The sequence below is a fragment of the Aethina tumida genome, chromosome 5 (assembly GCF_024364675.1).
Source record: "Aethina tumida isolate Nest 87 chromosome 5, icAetTumi1.1, whole genome shotgun sequence".
NCBI classification, from domain to species: domain Eukaryota; kingdom Metazoa; phylum Arthropoda; class Insecta; order Coleoptera; family Nitidulidae; genus Aethina; species Aethina tumida.
In genome coordinates this window covers 24,971,954-24,990,794 of record NC_065439.1, presented here as the reverse complement: position 1 = coordinate 24,990,794, position 18,841 = coordinate 24,971,954, and the positions used below count along the sequence as shown (strand labels likewise).

The window sequence follows — 18,841 nt, the reverse complement described above, 5'->3', positions numbered from 1 at the left end:
TTTTAATGGGTATGATAATATTGTTCCACATTTTCTATTTTAAAACTTGTTTATTCAGCTGAAATTATACGTTCTTTATTAAAATTACAATAACAATGAAAAAATATATTTACTTTATTATTTTAATGTTAAAAACACACAACTTAACCTGACGTTTTATGTTTTTAATATTGTAGAAATTATTTATGTAATTTTACAGATGTTGTATAATAAAATCACAAATTCCGGACTAAAATTTTAATTTCTACCCCAACGTGGCAAGGCCTAAAAATACACAAGAGAAACAGATGGTGAAATGCTGCCCTTGAAGTTTATTTTGAAGACGACAGGTGCGGTGATCGTTCACAATTTTCGAACGTCTTTCGGGATTAACGTTTAAGGGTTTTAAATCATTCGATAAAACAGGTACAAAATCCGTTTCACAAAAGAATATATAATGTGTGCGTTCATCATGATGATGATGATGAGTTTTGAGAAAATACGACGAAATGGCGATGAGAAAATCCAGTACAGTACTATTTTTAGATACGGATAAAACTGAATGATCGTTAATTATTTACTTTCTGTTAAATAGCAATTAACAGTCGGTTTCATTAACTGTTCATGTAAAATTAACATGGATTTTACCGTTTCAGTCGTTTATGTATAGATAAGAAATGCCACATGGATTAATGACGAATTAAAACAATTGAACTTTCATTTGTAGTTAAAGATAGTCAGGTTCTTTGAGAAATAAATATTTTTACATTTCATACATTTACTTTTTTTAAAAGATTAATCACTTTTTTTTCAATGTTCTGCTTAACAAGCTTATTTATTATTAAAAAAGTTTCTTTCAAATAGTTTTTAGACATAATTATTAATAATTAATAGATAATAATGTAATTCAATACCAAACTCAGAAGAAGAAAAAGCATAAATATGAACAAAGTATATATTTTTAGATTGTCATTAAAATAATTTTTTTAAATCATTTTTTCCATGAAATAAAAATAAGAAATACCAAAGTATTTTTTAAGATATCGCAATAAAATAATCTTTGTAAGTACCATTTTTTTATAAACTTTTATACTTTCTTAGATATGACAATAATATAATTTTTTTAATGCCATTTTTATTTCATAAACTCATAAGAATAATGGACATATTTATTAACAAAATATATTTTTTAGATACGACAATGAAATTAACTTTTTAATGCCATTTTATTTTATAAGTTCAGAAGAATAATGGGCATAATTATGGACAGAATAAAATTTTTATATATAACAATAAAATAATCTTATTTAAGCCATTTTTTCAGGAACAGAGTATATATTTTTATGTCAATTTTTTAAAGAAACAGAATGTTTTTTAGATCTGACAATAAAACAATATTTTTTAATGCCATTTTATTTCATAGAATGGGCTTAATTATGAAGAAAGTACATTTTAAAATATGGTATTAAAATATTTTTATAATGCCATTTTTTCCATAATCTTAAAAGAAGAAACATCATAATTATAAACAAAATATTTTTTAAAATATGGAAACAAAATAATCTTTTTTTGCATACATCTTTTTCATAGAAACATAGAAGAAAAAATGGCATAATTATGGAAAGAATATAGTTTTAAGATTTGATAATAAAATATTTTTTTAATGCCATTTGTATTTGTATTTAAACTCAGAAGAATAAATGGCATAATTATGGAAAGAACATATTTTTAAGATTTGATAATAAAATATTTTTTTTAATGCTATTTGTATTTCATAAACTCAGAAGAATAATGGACATAATTATGAACAGTATATATTTTTTAGAAATGACAATAAAATAAACACTTTTTAATGCCATTATATTTTATATACTCAGAAAAATAATGGGCATAATTATGGACAAAATATTTTTTTAGATATCATTAAAATATTTTTAATACCATTTTTTCCATAAACTTAAAAAAGATACACCATAATTATACATAGAATATATTTTTTTAAATATGCCAATTTTTTTCATAAATATAAAAGAATAAAGGTCATAATTATGAAAAGAATTTATTTTTTGGATATGACAATTATATATTTTTTAATGTCATTTTCATTTTATAAACTCAGAAGAATAATGGTAATAATTATGAGTATATATAATATTTTTAGGTATGACACAAAAATAATTGTTTTAATACCATTTTTTCTATAAACTCATAAAAAGAAATATTTAATAAGTTTTTCCATAAATCGAAAAGAAAATGACATAAAGTTAATTTTTCAGAAGAGATTGATTAAACCACAAATTTCTAAAAAACATTACTTTTTAGACTAAACATCTTTTCCTCAAAAGAATATTCACTACACAAGAAATTTATTGTTCTACGTATTTAAAATGTGGGATAAAGTTTAATGAATATCTTATTCATTTTGAATAAAACTTAAATTTGAAAGAAACTCATTTTAGCAGCTGCACAAAATACATATTAACATATATTAACACCGGCTTTTTTAAAAAATACATAAAACTCCCAACACTACTAAAAATTACAAACTGAGCCACTTACAAATTCAACAGGTCACTAAAAAAAATAATAATTCAACGTGAAACACTATTAAAACATTCGAAATATTTGACACACATTCCACGTCGGACACACACGCACACAAACACTCCAAACACACTGTACTACAAAACTCGTGATCTTTTGTCCGTCGCCGTACTTCGCTTGCAAACGACTGGCCACAATCGAGGGTCGATTCGTCTAGGTAGCGAAAGAAAACATCCCCGTTTTTGCACAAGTGCCGTCCGACAGAGGGTGCCAAACAGAAATTTAATTAGGCGACTACTTACCCCCCGAGTAATATCAGCGGTGTCGACGGTCAGAGGGTGGATTTCTTACCTGCAACACAAAAACAGATACGACTTTATTATTTCGGTTAATCGGTTCGATGCGATGATTCGTCGGTGTGTGTGTGCGTTTAATGATGTTCAACAACGTTTTGAAATGGCAGACGAATAAACCGGCAAGTTAATGGATTCGGAAATCTAAAAATAAAAACTTGTGGCTGTTTTGTTTGGGAACGAAATTATCAATTCGGTTTCATTTCACCTGGCTTGATTGCTTGTCGACAAGTTTTGCTGTTAGTTGGAGATCTTAATCAAATGTCGTTTTAACAACTGTAATTTTGGATGAAGGTGGAATAATCAGAAACCGTTATTTACCAGAATATTTTGTACATATAATGATAATGGTCCAGCCTGGGACAATTATATGCAAATTTGGCCAATTTTCATATTAAACCTATATTTCAATCTTGTTTCTTATACAAAATGTTATATTTATATTCATATATTTCATTATTTAACATGGAAATCAGTTAATTTAACTCTATTTTTGAATAATGTATGAAATATCTTCTAAAATTGTGTTTCAATCAAGTCATTCAATTATATAAAATAATATTAATATAATGAAAATGACAGAAACAATATTATTTTAATTAAAAACTAATAGAAAGACTTAATTTCTACACCATAGATTGATTAAAGGAAAAATTAATTAATGGTTTTCAATTTTAACAACATTCCACAGTAAAAAAGTGCACACTTTATCTCACAATATTTAAACCAAAATGTCCATTTTAAAAAGTTATTAAAACATAATTTGTTAATTAATTTTTAAGGGTTTTTTCTCATTTTACAACTTAGATGGGACAATTAATTAATGTCTTAACTTCGACTTTAAAAGAAATAAGTTCCATTAAAACGTAATAGTAATTTCCTTTAATTGTTGCCGCCAATTTACTATTAGTGCCACAAACTGTAATTGACACTTCAACAAACATACGAATAGCCATTTTTTACATCAAGGTATTAATCAAATGAAAATTCTATCATTATGGTACAAAAACCTATACGTGTAATTTGTGAGAACCATTCACTGGTTTAATTTAGCTTAAAACATTACCATCGTTCTATATAATTTAACATAATAATAAAAGGCTACAACCAGTTATTAGTGACGACCATTATTTTCGAATCTGAAGAAAAAATCTCCATAATAAACATTATATTCGTTATTTTTCATAATATCGAAACAGAACGATACAATAAATTATTGGGAATCTAATAACTGATCTTTATCTGTTACAAAGTTTAATAAAGTGTGTTGCCCGGGAACTGGTTTAATAAATCGCTGCCGTGTATAATTAAATAAAAACTAATTAACCTTTTGCATTAAACTAATTACATGAAAATATCTTGAGCAGTTCGTAATAATGGTCTGCAATTTGCTGATTCTAGTTAGTGTGATTGCTCATTTTTCCAAGAACGTAAAATTACTAATCAAGATAATTTCACCTTCCACTACGTAATAAAATATTTGTTTAGTCGCACAAAAATTAAACATTAAGTTTTAATGAAGTTCGTTTTGATGTATTTTCGGGGGTGTCGAAACTAAATATAAAAGGGACGAATTTAATCGAAAGATCTTATGCTACATTAAAGGGTTTTATAACTGAAACGATTTCATTAATATTTTGATTAAGGGGGTACGAAGGGGTGGTCGCATAAATTAGGAAAAAGTTTCTTAAAAGGAATTTTTAGTTAAGATATTCATAAAGTTAAATTTTTTAATATATGTAAATTGGGTTATAATATTTTGAGCTTTTTAAGTTATATATTTTTTATTTTAAATATCTAAAGTTTCTTTTACGATCTTAAGCAATATTAAAATGAATTTTTTTTAATATTTCTGTTAAAATTTAAGCTTTTAATGTATTATATAATAATAATAATTTTATTTTATTAAACTGAATAATTTTCTCAAATTTAAACAAACTTTGGGATTTTTTCTGTAAATAATAATTTTGAATTTTAATGAAATTAATTTTTACAATATTTCTGACAAAATTTAAGTAAGTTTGAGAATTTAATGAGGTATAATATTATAATAATACATTTTATTTTATTAATATGGATAATATCCTCAAATTTAAATAAATATTGGAAATTTTAATTTAGGGAGTAAATAGCATAAAAAGTTTCTGTAAAGAAGTGTATAGTGAAAATTGGTATAAACTGAATTTTAATATACGCATATCTGATTACAAAATTTTGAGATTTAAAATTCAAACTTGAACAGTAACCATAGAATATTTTATATTAATAACACTGAAAATTCAATTTGTGAAACTAAAAACCAAAAATATGTTTGAAAAAAACGTTTTAAATAAAAAGTATTTGTTACAAATATGTCTAAATTTCAAAATTTCTTTTACCATCTTAAGCAATGTTATAATGAAATTAAGTTGTACAATATTTCTGATAAAATTAAAGTAGGTTTGAGAATTTAATTAGGTATAATATTATCATAATCTTAAATTGCATCAAAATAATATAATATAAATACATTTTATTTTATTAATCTGGATAATATCCTCAAATTTAAATAAATATTGGAATTTTTAATTTAGGATAGTCCAGTGAATAGCATAAAAAGTTTCTGTAAAGAAGTGTATAGTGAAAATATTTATAAATTGAATTTTAATATATGTATATCTGATTACAAAATTTTGAGCTTTAAAAATCAAACTTGAACAGTAATCTTAGAATATTTTATATTAATAACATTGAAAATTCAAATTATGAAACTTAAAACCAAAAATATATTTGTAAAAACGTTTTAAATAAAAATTATTTGATACAAATATGTCTAAATTTCAAAGTTTCTTTTATCATTTTAATATTATAATGAAATTAATTTTTACAATATTTCTGATAAAATTAATGTAGATACGAGAATTTAATTAGGTATAATATTTTTATAATCTTAAATGGCATCAAAATAATATAACTACTTTTTATTTTAATTAAATTTAAACAAATATTGGGATTATTGATTAAGGGAGTAAAAAGGGTTGTCTGAGAAATGGGATAAAAAGTTTCTAATAAAAGTATATTGAGTTACAATATTTTTTAGTTAACTTTAAATATATACACAGTAGATAACTGGTATATATTTTTTAAATAACACTGAATATTCAACTTTCGAAATTCAAGATTAAAAATAAGTAAAAAAAATATTTCTCTTAGTTTCTCTTACGATCCTGAGTAAAATTTATTTAATATATTGTATACTATATTATTATTTATTATAATATATACTGTATTATTATATAATATCCCCAAATTTAAACGACTGTTACTAGATAATTCCTTATCACTTTTATCGGCGATTAAATAAACAAATCCGTTATCAAATCTGTTAAAATGCATACACATGTATAAATCGTGTAAATTTATAAAACAGTAAAACTAAACATTAAATTTTATTGGTCAAATCACACTTTTATGGAATTCCATATGATATTCCAACAACATAAATCCGTAATCTTGAAAGCTTTAATGCCGAAGTGACTCATTAAAACATTCCACATATCCGACCAGATACATAGATTCCTCATCATCCCGATAACACGAAATAGACAACCGATTCGAAATGAAGAAGTAACGACACGGGGTGGCAGAGAGAAGAGAGGCGCACAAGAACAGGTATCCGAAGGAACGAGACGTCGGCGGGACGAGGCGAGCGCACCACTCGCGGGGTCAGAGGTCCGACGTATCACGAGGCACCGGAGCCTTCGGGCTGCGGGTCGTAGACCCTCTTCCTTCGACGCACACGTCCGCGGAGGAAGGGAACCGCGTAGCGGCCGTACACGAATACGGCAGCCACAACAAACACTACCGACGATGTCCGGCATTCGAGAGCGAGGATCCGGATTCCGGGCCCCGGGTCCGGCCCGACCGTCGTTGCACGCGCTCCCCGCACTATTTTGCGTGACGCGTGACGACTTGTCGTAGTTTTAACGCCACGTTGAAACGTGTCGACGGTGCGAGCTTTGATTTTTCAATGGATTGGGGTTTTTTTGTGCGTAATTATGTTGCGGGGCGTTAATCGACGAGCGGTTTTAAAGCCAGTCGATGGCGGGATTAACGGCTTAAATGTCGCCCCGATTTTGTGACGGGACGGGTCGTTGAAAATGCGTTTTCCATTTCATAAATATCGGATTGCGGCCCGACGTGAACTGGATGTTCACTTTCGATGGGATCGACGCGACATTGAACGTATCGCAATTATTGTCGATTTTAACTGGCCACCAATTCGACTCGCCATCGTTTTCGACACGGCGTTTACCACGAGTCATAACAAAGATTGTTTTATTACAGTACCTTTGTTATAGGCAACTTATGTTTAAACAATATATTAAACAATATATTGTTTATGTATGAATAATGGCGTTTAAAGCAAGTGTAAAATTACCATTCAAATTTTACAATTCTACAGGTTTAACACTGTTATATGAAAGTTAATCTTAATTTTATGTTGATTACAATGTTTTTGTAAGGTTCTTGATTTATAGTATGTATGTGTTATTTTTCAGAGCACTATTCCAAATTGTTATCCAATTAAAACTCTTCAAAAAATTGTAAAAGCTTGTTGTAACATATTTTTCAATTTCATCGCTGCACCATCAAAATTAAGAAGAAATCCTCAGTAACTTTGTAGATTTAAATACATTTTTAATTAATTTGATGATTAGATAAGTGTATTAATGAACGTTACTTATCTTAAATATGTCTTAAATTTATTTTAGAAATATATTTGTATAGTTTTATGGCAATGTATGTCTAATATATTTTATTTTATTAAACTAGATGAATTCTCAAAAACAAACAAAAAATGAGTAGTCCAAAGCCAAGATATCCAAGAGAATTTTTAACATATTAAAAAAGTTTTTAAAATTATTTCAAAATTTTGAAAGAGTTAAAATATTTTTATTAGAATAATCTTTAAATGGATTTAAAATAATGTTTGAAAGGTTCAACTATACTGTTCTTTTATTTTGAAATACCAATCTTTTTTAAGTATTTTATTAATTAGATACATTAATTTAAACATATAATGGTATTTAAAGCAAGTGTAAAATTACCATTCAAATTTTACAATTTTACAGATACTGTTACATGAAAGTTCATCTCAATTTTATGTTGATTACAAGTAATTGTGAGTTTCAGAATTGCATGCACTAAAACGTATTATTTTTCAAAATATTCCGTCTAAAAACTTTACTGTTTGTCCCACATTGTATTTTTATATTTAAGGAAACAGTTATATAAATGACTTCAAACGTAATAATATTAAATCTAAAATGTATAAGCACATATTTTTTCAGTTTTATGAATTTAAAGTTAATAAAATGTTTAGTTTTGATAAAAGATAAATTTTATTATTTATTGAAACTATACCATAATTGTTTCATTACTTATGATATTCTTAAAATGTAATTTAAATAGAAAATATATTTATATTATTCTATTAATTTGTGTAATAAAAAAATTTACAGTTAATGAGGAAGAATTTCACAGTAATAAAAATTTCTCAGCATTTTTAATAAAATTGTTTATTTAAGTAGAAAATTGGAAAATATAATTTATTTATAGTATATTCTATTGAAAATAATCTATTGAAAATATCACCAAACAATTTTCGATAATTTGTTTTCTTAAAGCTTAATCAAAATTAAGTGTAATTAGAACTTTAAATATTTATATTAAACTTGTCTCTACTACTACCAGGAAAATGGAAAATGTAATTTAATTACAATAATATATATAATCTATTTAAAAAGATATTTTATGTGTTTTATTGAAATTTAAAGCACATAAAAAATTAATTGAAATTATGTCCTTTTAAATCCTTTTAATAAAAGGATAATTTTAAATTTTATTGAAATTTATATCACCAAATATTAATAAACCCATTTCACTGTGAATAGAAAAAACAAAATATTTTGATCTCACAAAGTTTATTGAAATTTGGTGTTATTACGACTTTTAATAAAAGGATATTTTTTAAATTTTATTGAAATTTATATCACCAAAAATTAATAAATTGTGTGGATAAAAAAAACAAAATATTTTGAACTCACAGAATTTATTGAAGTTTGATGATATTACGACTTTCAATAAAATGATATTTTTTAAATTTGATTGAAATTTATATCACCAAAAGTAAATAAACCCATTTTCTGTGAATAAAAAACAAAATATTTTGTTTTAACAGAATTTATTGAAATTAAGTGTTAATAAAGCCTTCATTAAAAAAATAAATTTAAATTTTTTTTTTGAAATTTATATCACCAAAAATTAATAAATTCATTTAACTGTGAATAAAAAAAACAAAATATTTTGATCTCACAGAATTTATTGAAATTTGGTGTTATTACGACGTTCAATAAAAGGATATTTTTTAAATTTTATTGAAATTTATATCACCAAAAGTAAATAAACACATCTTCTGTGAATAAAAAACAAAATATTTTGTTTTAACAGAATTTATTGAAATTAAGAGTTAATAAAGCCTTCATTAAAAAAATAAATTTAATTTTTTTTTTTTTGAAATTTATATCACCAAAAATTAATAAATTCATTTAACTGTGAATAAAAAAAAAAAAAATATTTTGACCTCACAGAATTTATTGAAATTTGGTGTTATTACGACTTTCAATAAAAGAATATTTTTTAAATTTTATTGAAATTTATATAACCAAAAGTAAATAAACCCATTTTCTGTGAATAAAAAACAAAATATTTTTTTTCACAGAATTTATTGAAATTAAGTGTTAATAAAGCCTTCATTAAAAAAATAAATTTAATTTTTTTTTTGAAATTTATATCACCAAAAATTAATAAATTCATTTAACTGTGAATAAAAAAAACAAAATATTTTGTCCTCACAGAATTTATTGAAATTTGGTGTTATTACGACTTTCAATAAAAGGATATTTTTTAAATTTTATTGAAATTTATATCACCAAAAGTAAATAAACCCATTTACTATTGAAAAATAGCATTATTAATTTTTTTAATATTTATATCTCAAAAAATTAAATTTACAGTGAATTAAAAAACTGTGTTTTCTCTCAGATAAATCAACATTAAGCGTCATTAAAACGTTCACCATTCCTAATCAAATTGTTTATTTAACCAGGCAGAACTCTCAATGACACGAGCACATCAATAAGTATCAAATCCATTAAATTCACTTAGGAAAAATCCCAAAAACACTATAAATCATTTAACTCAATAAACGGTCGGCTAAAATAGAAAAAAAAGCAGATAACGTAATATCGCAAAATCGAATCTAGAATTTGGCGTATTCAAATGGAGAGTCTGGTTGTTTTTTCGTACCCTGCAAATACGTTTTCATCCCCGCGGATTTTCGATTCGTTTCGATACATTTCGACGTCGCTTTGTCAATAAACGACCGATGCAAAACGAAGAACGCGTCCCGCACACACAAAGGGGGGAAATGCGACGCCGCCGAAATAATACGAACGAAAAAAAAAAAAAAGGTGCAGAAACAAAAACAGGAAAACGTGGCGCAACGCGGTTGGTCCCAAAAATAAAACTCGTAATTAAATACAGAGACGCGGCGGTGGGGGCGGCGGCGGCGGCGGCGGCAGTGGTGTTTTTTCAGTTGTTTTACTTTTTCCCACCTACCGGGGGGGTTGTTGCGTCCCCGTGCACCGTTAAACAGACAATTTCGTATGCTGATCAGAATTGGCGACTCGTCAATTGAGTACGTGGAATCCATATAGAACCTCCCCCCCGCGAAAACAATTCCCCAACCCGGACGTGGATCCGGCTCGTTTCATATGCGTGATCGGGTTCGCCGTCGGTGGTGGAATTTTTAAATTGGAACGTGTGCCCACCGCCGGGATATTTTATTTGTCCGCTGCAATCATCATGGGTTACGCCGTTTAATTTTTTAACGAAATTGTTTATGCGGACATTAAAAAACTGGGCGAATTTATTTAATTAGCGAATTAAAATTCGTTCTGTGTTATAATTTTAATTAAACGTGATGACGGATCAAGAAACGTTCGAAATGTTGCTAATCATTATTTTTATTAAGGTTGTGAAATGTTGCAAGCATGTTTTTTAATGATTCTATTTTTGTTTTAATAATTTGGATTGGTTGGATGAATTTTATAATGTTCAGTTATATTTTATTTTTTTTAAAGAGCATACGTATAATCGACAATTAAAATTCTTGAAATAATGATGTTAAAGTAGTATAAAATATTCAGAAGGTCACTCTGAAATAATAAAAAAGAAACAAATAATAATCGAAAGAAATATGAATATGAATAGTTGTTTTTACTTCCAAATAAGTCTAAAAAATTTTGAAAATTATTTATATTTTTCTTTTGTGTTCAGAGAATTATTTTTTAACAAAAAAATGAGAAAAATTGGTAGTTTTAAAAAAAATATATATTTTATACAATTTTATCAATTGTAGGTATTGTTTTGGGAGGAACAATTAATTTATTAATTACTTATTTCTAAATAATGAGTAGTAAGAATTATTAAAAATATTTTCTAAATACAGAAAATTAATGTTTTCATCAAAAAATTTAAATTCACACATTAAGAGATAATTTTATTTTAAGAACCATTCTTAAAATAAATTTTCTATAAAATTTTTAGTTTAGAAAAGATAAAACTAATAATGAAAAAAAAAAAAAAATAGGAAAAATTATTCTAAAAGTTAAAAATATCAATATATCAATAAATTATCAATTTTGACTTAATTTGAAATTAATAAAATTTTATCATTTGAATTGATTGAAATCAAAATATATTTATTTTTTTTTACATTTTAAATTTTTATTTATTTTTTTAATAATTTTATAAATTTAATAATTATAAAAAATATTTAAAATGAAAAAAAATTGTTTCAAAAGCTAAAAAACAAAATTATCAAAATATTTAAAAAAAATTGAAGACAATAAATATTTGAATCGATTGAAATTCAATAAATATATTTATTTTTTACTATTTATTAAATTTTTAATTAATTTTCAAATATTTTTATAATTTTATTAATAATTCAATAAATAGGTAATTTTAATTTTAAAATAAGGTTTTAAAAATCTAAAAATGTTGAAACTAGAAGAATTTATAAAAAATATTTGAATCAGAGATAACAAAGAAATTGATTAAACTTTTAAAAATAATAAAATATCAATAAATTTAAGGAATTAAGAAAAATAAATGTTAAATATTATTAAAATTGATTCTCAATATTATATTTTTATCTAAAATTATTTAATTGCTTACTTAATTTTGCTTTTTTTAAATTTTAAAATGGAGCCCAAAAAAGTAAAAGAATATGAATAGTTGTTTTTACTTCCAAATAAGTCTAAAAAATAAATATAAAAAATAAGTCTAAAAAATACAAAATTTTAAATAAAATAAAATTAAATATTAATTACTTACATTTAATTAATGTGCAGAACTTTTTATAAAAATTATTAAAAATATTTTCTAAATATAATTAATGTTTTCATTAAAAAAATTAAATTCATACTTTAAGAGAATTTTTTTTTAAATATTCTTTAAATTTTGTAATCCAGATTTAATTAGACAAAAGAAACAAATTTTAAGTGAATTTTTAAAATATTTGAAATGATTTTAAATAAATTTTGGGGATGAATTTTTTTTTTTAATTATTTATATATGTTCAGAAAATTATTTTGTAAAAAAAAGAAAAAAAATTTAAAAAAAAATATATTTTATGTATAATTATTATTTTATGAATTAATTACATTAAATTAAATAATCAATTTTATAGGCTAGATTTAATTAGACAAATAAAACAATTTTTTTTTTTTTCATTTTTTAAATGCTTTTAAATAAATTTTGAGGGGTTCAAATCTATAGTTTTTATTTTTTTTTTGTAGAATTTTAGAGATTTAATGCATTGACAGAAAAATCTCCCATTCACATTTTTAATATACGGATATTTTTAGATCATTTTTAAATTTTAAAATTGTTGCTTCGTTCCATGCAACAATTTTAATTAAACATGATGACGGATCAAGAAAGGCTCAAAACTACTAATCTCATTTTGATTAATGTTATGAAATGTACCATTAATGATTTAATTTTTGTTTTAATAATTCATCCAATTTGGAATGAATTATCGAATATTTATTTTCGCTATAAAAGCACATAATCGATAATAAAAATTCTTGAGATAATGACGTTCAAATTAACGTCGAAGAACAATTTAAAATTATAAAATGTTCGAAGGGGCATTTTATAAAAAAACTGGTTTCGTTCTTCGACGCTCGAAGCCCAGACGAGACGTTTTAATCGACTGTGTGTTTATTTATGTTTGAGGACGATTTTATTCAAATTTGATTGGCCTTATCTAAATACCATAAAAACATTACAAGCCACAACAAAAAGAAACGCACTCGACGCGTAATCTTAATTCAATAACAATACATAATAGTTTTATTGGACAATGCGGTCGTAAATTACGTTTGACACATACTTAACACATTGATTAAGATTCTGGTAATACGTTTCGGTGTCGTGTACAATTCGAATGGCTGTTAAGGCACGATAGAAATCAATTTTCTTGCAATGTTGGTAATATATCATAATTGTTGGTTGCACGTACGTTCCGTGGCAACGTCGGCGCGGGGGTTTGGGGGGGATAAACGGGGGGTTAATATTATGGGAAAATAATAATTCTATGACCATTGACCCGACGGAGATCGTGTCGACAAACGATGCGATGTTCATTGCATTAGGTGGGAGGAGGAACCAGTTTTGTTGTTGCTTGTTGTTGTCTTTTTTTTTCTCTCGACTTTTATTTTATATAATTATATGGTTTTTGTTTTTCCATCATCAATCATATATCTTGATAACACTGATTTGTTGGCTGTTACGTTGTCTTATCTCGTTCTCATCGATTTATCTGCGGGTAATTGACCAGCCCTCCTCACTTATTACTAACATCAATATTCTTTGGGATGCATTTGTTTTATTCTTATGAAGGATCAACAACGACCGACATTATTGCATCAATTTAAAAACAATTTACCAACTATTATTATGAGCAAACACTCTTATATGTTGTCAAGGGACTTAAGTCACCACATTACTTCTACTTTGTTTATTTCACAACAGGTTTGGCATTGCACCATAAATAAAAACTAAATTTTTAATTTGGAAACGTTAAATATAATAATGAAAAGAAAAAAAAAAATACAAAAAATTATTCTAAAAGCTAAAAATGGCAATAAATTATCAATTTTGACTTCATTTGGAATGAATAAATTTTCAAAATATATTTATTTTTATTTAATTTTTTAATAATTTTATAAAATTAATATTTATAAAAGATATTTAAAATGAAAAAAAAGTGATTCAAAAGGTTAAGAAACAAAAGTTATCAAAATACTACAAAAAATAAAAATGAAGATTAATAAATATTATTTGAATTGAATAAAATTCAATAAATATATTTATTTTTTGCTATTTATTAAATTTTTAATTAATTTTAAGTATTTTTATAAAATTATTAAATAATGTTTTAAATAGGCAAAAGGTAGTTTTTATTTTAATTTTAAAATAAGGTTCTAAAAATCTAAAAATGTTGAATGTAGAAAAATTTATATAAATTATCAATAAATGAAAAAAAAAAAATGAGATAAGTAAATGTAAAATGTTATTAGAATTGATTGATATTCTCATAATTTTTTAATTTCATTATATAAATTACTTATTATATTTTTATTTAAAATTATTTAATTACTTATTTAATTTTGCTTTTTTTCAATTTTAAAATGGAGTAAAAAAAAAATCATTTAAATTAAAACCATTTAATAAAAAAATATATATATCCAACAAATAAAAATACAAAATTTTAGATGAGTTAAAAAGAATTTGAAAAAAGGAATTGAAATATATTTATTTTTTATTATTCATTATATTTTTATTTAAAATTATTTAATTACTTAATTCTTCTTTTTTAATATTTAAAATGGCATCCAAAAAAGTCAAAGAATTTATAAAAAACATTTGAATTGAAAACATTAAAAAAATGAAAAAAAAAGAAATTGAAATATATTTATTTTTTATTATTTATTATATTTTTTTCTTAAAATTGTTTAATTTACTTACTTAAATCTTTTTTATTTTAATTTTAAAATGGAGCCCAAAAATCTAAAAATTTTATAAATAAAAAAATATTCAAATTGTAATTTGTAAATAATTTATAATTTTCAAAAAATACGTAAGAAAAATGTGTCGAAAATCTGTCTAAATTTGAAAAAAAAAAATAAACTTTGAAATTACAACTTTGCTTTTTAAAATTTTAAAATGAAATCCAAAAAGGTAAAGAATTTATAAAAAACATTACATAAATATATCCAACAAATAAAATAACAAAATTTTAAATAAATAAAAAAAAATTGAAAGAACGAAATTGAATATATTTATTTTTTATTATTTATTATATTTTTACTTAAAATTATTTAATTTAGTTACTTAAATCTCAAATCTCTTATTTCAATTTTAAAATGGAGCCCAAAAATCTAAAAATTTTATAAATAAAAAATATACAATTTGTAATTCATAAATAATTTGTAATTTTCAAAAATTAAGTAAGAAAAATATGTCGAAAATCCGAAAATTTGAAAAAAAAAAATAATAATAAACGCTGAAATTACATGATTTATTAATTTTTTTAGATATATTCTATTTGGCAAGTCTCAAGTGTAAGTGTTAAGTAGGTATGTGTGAAAATTAATTATAATTTATGTTTAATGACTTAGCAATAAATTATGTTTTTTGTTACACAAATTAAAAAATTTCTATTATATTACTTCGGACACTTTTAGATATTTTTAATTATTTTAGGACCTATAAACCTATTTTAAAATTATAAATAAGATGAAATAATGACTTTTAAAAATTTAATCAATAAACAGTGTCTTTAATTCATTAATCAATATGTTATAAATATATTTTCTTATATTTTTAATTTGAAATTATGTAAAATATTAATTATAGCATTTTTCAAATATTTATTCTCATGTGAAAAATTTATTTAACTTCTTGATGTTCTTAATTATTTGATAACCTAAAATGTCAATTAAGATAAAGTTAATTTTAAAAAAATTTATATTAAATAACTCTTACATGTGTACGAACAGATGCCACTACATCACATACACGGATTTTTATTAAATCGTGTAGGATTTTAATTATATCGATGGCCAGACCAGATAAGGTCGTTACAGGAAATTGGATAATGGGCACACTGGTTCCGATTAAATTACAAACTTTAATGGACGTGCATGTATTTTCGATTTTTAAGCAGTCTAAAACTAATAATACAAAATTACAGTGTGATAAGTGATGCGGCTGATGATAATTCAGTGGATCTCTGTCGAACCGCTGCTCAATTAAAACGTGTTCGCATCAGAGATGCGTTTAAAGGTGTTTCAAATGGTTTAATTATCGAATGTTGCATATTTATTATCCTTCTGTGTGTGTGTGTGTCTTTAGTGATTAGAACAAAGTTGCTATAATTTATACAGTCACATTTGTGTTACTGGCTGCCATTAATCAAACCAAATCCATTGTGTAAATCTAATAATTTAATACCACTGCAACTATAACGTCATTTGATAATTTACGTGCTTCAGCAAGACATTAATTTAGACTCGGTAATCTATTTATACAGTGTTAAGGTCCCTTATCTTCGGCCCCCTAGGAAATTTTCCTCGTATCGTATTGGAGACACGTAGAAAAGATATACTTTCAATTCGCACACCCCCCTTTATCGAAAACTGGTCAATGAATTTTAACGAGAGGCGTTCAGAATGAAAATTGCGTTAAAATAGCCACTGGAAAGACTTACCTAACTCGGGACCTTATTGCATTTACACAGAGACTTGTTACTGACCGACACTGACAATCTGAAAGATTCATAACAAATTGTTGTGAGTCGATTAAGTGTGGTCTTGTGTGATTTTAATTAGATTAACTGTTTATTTTCAATCTAATCAACATATCACTACAGTGGGATGTGACGTAAATAGTTTGAATCTGATCGACCGTAATTTCGTAGTCATTGTGTCGGACAGAATGGAAGAGTTACATGTGAATTATGGGCTGGAAATAGACATCATCATTGAACAGATCACATAATGGACGAACGGTATTAGGAATGAATACTTGGTAATGTTTCAAGTGCATAAAACACTGGAACGTTAATGTGAGCTGCGTAAAATGTGTCTCAGATTAATTGTATGTTAGTTTTTAATGTTTATTACTTTGAACGGTATTCAAATGTGAAATCTTTCCGAGTTTCTTGAATCGCCTCGGGCCGGAGTCGATGAAGATTTCACATACAGTGAATGTCTGTAAAATGTCTTAAAACACAATTAAATGTGACTTGAGTGGCAGTTGTGTTATGCATATCAAGTATATTTTTATTTAATTGCATTTTTTTTCTTACGGCTTTCTGAAAAGTTTTATAATTTGCACTTAATTTGCTGCATTGATTAGTATTAACTTTATATTATGCAATAATGCAATAAACATTTATCAAAAACATTTTTAAGTGACATCTTTATTTCCAATTAGAATATTGCAAATAGGATTTTAATGATTGGACAATAAAATAAACAAACGAATTTTCGAAATCAATTTTGTGAAATTAAATGCAATTTAACACAAAACTGTTGTTTAATTGGGTAATTAAAATTGGGAAAACAATGATTTATTGACGTTTACATTAGCAGTGCTAACTGGTCATTAGAAATTAAAAGTTAAAAAAGCTTCTCTGCTATTTTTTCATTTACTTCATCAACAGGTTATGTTTGTTAATTTATAAAGATATACAACATCTCCAAAATTTCAAAAATAAAGGAAAAAGTAAAAAAAATATCTTTTCGAAAATAAACAAAAATGTAATTGTATTGTTACGTCAGATTAATCATTTTCTAAAACAATTTCAGTTGAAAGATAATTCTTTTATATTTAATTTCTATTTATTATTTTTGTCATTTGCACTGCTTTTTTCCAACAATATCGATAATAATAATTTTTAAAATATATTCAAATTATAAATTGAACAGGTAACAAATATATTTTGGAATTTATTTGTAACAACTTTTTATCTTTAACAAATTACAAATATTATATTCTCTTATACACCACAATCATAATAATGATTCGAAACACTAATTATTAATAAGAAATTCTTGATAAATTAATAAAATTATTAGAAAATTAAGAAAATCTTTGATAAACATTAAATTTTTTAATAATTTATATTTTTAATATTGTGTTTTAAAAATTACAAACTTTTTAAATTTTTACCTTTTACAATTTTAGACTTCTTAGACCCAATTTTAAAATTAAATTAAAAATCATAATATTCTAAATAAATAAATTAATAAAATTATTAGAAAATCAAGAAACATTTAATAAATATTAAAAAGTAAATATTTTATGAGAATAGTAAATTCAAATAATATTTAACATTTATTGATACCAAATTTTATAAATTCCTTAATAATTTTATATTTTTCTGCGTTTTACAAATTACAAAATTTTTATATTTTTACCCTTTTCATTTTTAGACTTCCTAGACCCAATTTTAAAATTAAAATAAAAATCATAATATTTTAAATAAATAAATTAATAAAATTATTAGATAATCAAAAAATATTTAATATTAAAAAGTAAATATGTTATGAGAATATCAGTAAATCCAAATAATATTTAACATTTATTAATTCCAAAATTTATAAATTCCTTAATAATTTTATATTTTTAATATTTTTCTGTGTTTTACATATTACAAACTTTTTATACTTTTACTTTTACATTTTTAGACTTTTTAGAAGCCATTTTAAAATTAAATTAAAATTCATAATATTCTAAATAAGTAAATTAATAAAATTATTAGAAAATTACGAAAATTTTTA

General features: G+C 24.2%; 1 protein-coding gene across 3 annotated transcripts in view; it reads right to left on the bottom strand.

Annotated features, from left to right (window-relative positions):
• Positions 1-18,841, bottom strand: part of LOC109603480 (TOX high mobility group box family member 4-A) — a 152,976-nt gene that overhangs the window by 48,438 nt on the left and 85,697 nt on the right. The window contains exon 2 of one of the 3 annotated variants that reach the window (XM_049968278.1): positions 16,765-16,822. The exons of the other annotated variants lie outside the window; for them this stretch is intronic. The gene's annotated coding sequence lies outside the window, so the exon portion shown is untranslated. The remainder of the gene's footprint in view (positions 1-16,764; positions 16,823-18,841) is intronic. 3 annotated transcript variants of the gene reach the window in all.